Here is a 3,962-nt window from a genome sequence, read left to right on the forward strand (position 1 = left end):
TTCGCAGCTCAGGCTCTGAAACGTCTTCTGAAACTGGAGCAGAGGTGCACCGTTTCCTCTCACAGAAGAAAAGCAGCAACCATGCATGGTTTGAATAGTTAGGCTAGTTTATTTACCATCTGTAGTTAAAAACCACATTAGAAAAACATTTGCAAGAAGCTCAAAGTGAAGCGTGAGAAAAACAACCACACAAACAAACAAGACAATCATTACCAACAACATACACACTGTGAAATAAACAAGCAACAAACATGAAGAAGCTCAAAGTTCAAAGTTCAAAGTGCGCTGTTCAAACTTACAACGACTCGTGGGAAGAAGCTGTTAGTGGCAAGAAGTCGTACATTTAATGGTGCGATACCTTCTCCAGGGTCGATTCTCTGAAGGGCTCGGTTTAAAAGTCTACATTTGTAATGAGCTTCCAGATTAGACAGGTCATAGGTCACAGGTCACAGGTCACAGTTTTTTTGGCTCAGTGGATAACCTTGTTTAAAGCTTTCCTCTCTTGGGCTGTAGTACACAAGTAAACACACAACAACACTCAAACAAAACAAACACAAGTAAACACACAACACTCAAACAAAACAAACACAAGTAAACACACAACACTCAAACAAAACAAACACAAGTAAACACACAACAACACTCAAACAAAACAAACACAAGTAAACACACAACACTCAAACAAAACAAACACAAGTAAACACACAACACTCAAACAAAACAAACACAAGTAAACACACAACAACACTCAAACAAAACAAACACAAGTAAACACACAACAACACTCAAACAAAACAAACACAAGTAAACACACAACACTCAAACAAAACAAACACAAGTAAACACACAACAACACTCAAACAAAACAAACACAAGTAAACACACAACAACACTCAAACAAAACAAGCAAAAGCAGAAGTGTCCCAAGCCTTATCTTTAGCCTTTACATGCTACCTAATACTAATACTACTACTAATACTAATACTAATACTACTACTAATACTAATACTAATACTAATACTAATACTAATACTACTACTAATATTAATACTAACTACATGTTACAGGTCACTACATGCTAACACTCACTACACACTAAAGCTCACTACATGCTAACACTCACTACACACTAAAGCTCGCTACATGCTAACACTCACTACACACTAAAACTCGCTACATGCTAACACACTACACACTAAAGCTCACTACACACTAAAGCTCACTATACACTAAAGCTCACTACATGCTAACACTCCCTACACACTAAAGCTCACTACACACTAAAGCTCACTATATGTTAACACTCATTACACACTAAAGCTCACTATACACTAAAGCTCACTACATGCTAACACTCCCTACACACTAAAGCTCACTACACACTAAAGCTCACTATATGTTAACACTCATTACACACTAAAGCTCACTATACACTAAAGCTCACTACATGCTAACACTCCCTACACACTAAAGCTCACTACACACTAAAGCTCACTATATGTTAACACTCACTACACACTAAAGCTCACTGCACACTAAAGCTCACTATATGTTAACACTCACTACACACTAAAGCTCACTACACACTAAAGCTCACTACACACTAAAGCTCACTACATGCTAACACACTACACATTAATCTCACTACATGCTAACACTCACTACACACTAAAGATCACTACACACTAAAGCTCACTACACACTAAAGCTCACTACATGCTAACACACTACACACTAAAGCTCACTACATGCTAACACGCACTACAGACTAACACACACTACACACTAACACTCACTACATGATAAAGCTCTCTACACACTAACACTCACTACATGCTAGCTCACTACATGCTAACGCTTGCTATATGCTAAAGCTCTTTACATGCTAGCTCACTATATGCTAACACATGCTACATGCTAAAGCTCACTACATGCTAACACTTGCTACATGCTAAAGCTCACTACATGCTAAGACTTGCTACATGCTAAAGCTCACTACATGCTAACACTTGCTACATGCTAAAGCTTCTGTCTTCTCTTGTCCTCAGTTCTTGTCGTGGGTAGAATGGTGAGTCTCTCACAGATGGAGCAGTATTAAATATAAGAAATATCTTATTGTGAAAATACTATTTATATTTTGGCACTGTTCAAGTCACTGTTTCTGTACAGCCCTAAGTCACACGGGACGTCAATCAGACCCTCTCAAAATCTAAAGTGAGTAATACCCCAAGGATGTGTCAGTTGTCCTATTTTGTTGACTTTGTACCCATTTCTGTTCACATAAACACAGTAGACATTTAGTTTTTACATTTTCAGATGACACAGCCACATTAAGTACAGACATGGGATATCCAAATACTGAAGCGGCCTGTGCCAGATAAACAGTGCTGTGAAAATTATGATAAGAAGACAACAACAACTTAATGTTAGCACTTCTGTGTTGTTAAAATGCCCTAACATTCCCCAAAGGGACAGTAAAGTATTGAATTATATTCTGCTTCAGAAAATGGTGGATTTATGAGTAGTGCGATGATAGACTGTATAAAGAAGTGGACTGAGGGAGAGTGACGTCACCCATAGACCACTTTTTAGCAGTTAGCAGTGATGTCACTTAAACCTGTGGCTAAAGCATGAGCGACTTTGGGGAAAGAACGTGCCTCATTGGTCTGTTATTAATGTTCATAGTGTAAGTGCGACACAGACCTTTACTTCTCAGTGAGTATTATTAGTGAGTATTATGTACTTGATGTAACTGTTACAAAGCACACTCTAGCTGCTCTTCACCCTGTTCATAGAGACACTGCACAGAACAGTGGGCCTTTACTTTACTCATTTTACTTGCACAGTGTTGTGTTTATTATTGTTTAAGTTTATTTTGTAATACTCATTTATCTTGATGTTTGAGTCCCTTTTTCTGTTCTCTTACCGTTGGTAAACTGCACGTTGCAACACTGGGATTTCCCCAATGTTCTCTTATATTATGAGTCTGTCCTGGTCATGTTCTATATAAATGAATTAAACTTTAACTGAACCAGGACTGAACCAGGATTAATCCAGGATTAATCCAGGATTGAACCAGGATTTAACCAGGACTAAACCAAGACTACAGTAGGACTGAGCCAGGACTAAACCAGGACTGAACCAAGACTAAACCAGGACTAAACCAGGACTGAACTGGGACTAAACCAAAACTAAGCCATGACTGAACCAGGACTAAACCAGGACTAAGCCAGGACTAAAGTAGGACTGAGCCAGGACTAAAGTAGGACTGAAGCAAGACTAAAGTAGGACTGAGCCAGGACTAAACCAGGACTAAAGTAGGACTAAACCAGGACTAAACAAGGCCTGAACCAGGACTAAACCAGGACTAAACCAGGACTAAATGAGGCCTGAACAGGACTAAACCAGGACTAAAGTAGGACTAAACCAGGTCTACACCAGGACAGAATTGAATGTTTTCAGACTCCATCTCCTCCTCCCTGGACTCTGTTGTGTCACTAATTTTACACGTTTCACTGTTTGAAATAAATAGAATTGTACTTGTATTTTGTGACTTCATGTATTTAATATTTGACTCTTGTTCTGGTGATGCAGGAGCGAGCCTCAGGAAACGTTCTAGTTTCAGAAAAGTCTCTAAACTCAGAAACAGGAAAACCACAAAGACTCAAAACCTCAAGAGCAAACCTCCTGTGCAGCTGATGGCCGCTCTGACAGGTGCTCTGACAGGTGCTCTGACAGGCGCTCTGACAGGTGCTCTGACAGGTGCTCTGACAGGTGCTCTCCTCCGCACTCATGTCTCTGTGAGTTTAAAAGACCCGGATGCCCTGTCCTGCCTCTTTGGGTTCATCTGTTCTTTATAAGACTCTCATTTATATCTATTTATGTATAACTCTATGGGAAATCCACTGTTTTTGAAATAAATCTTTAAAATTCTGCTCCACAAATGTTGAACCTTCTCATAA

Source organism: Periophthalmus magnuspinnatus, chromosome 17 (assembly GCF_009829125.3).
Source record: "Periophthalmus magnuspinnatus isolate fPerMag1 chromosome 17, fPerMag1.2.pri, whole genome shotgun sequence".
NCBI lineage: Eukaryota > Metazoa > Chordata > Actinopteri > Gobiiformes > Gobiidae > Periophthalmus > Periophthalmus magnuspinnatus.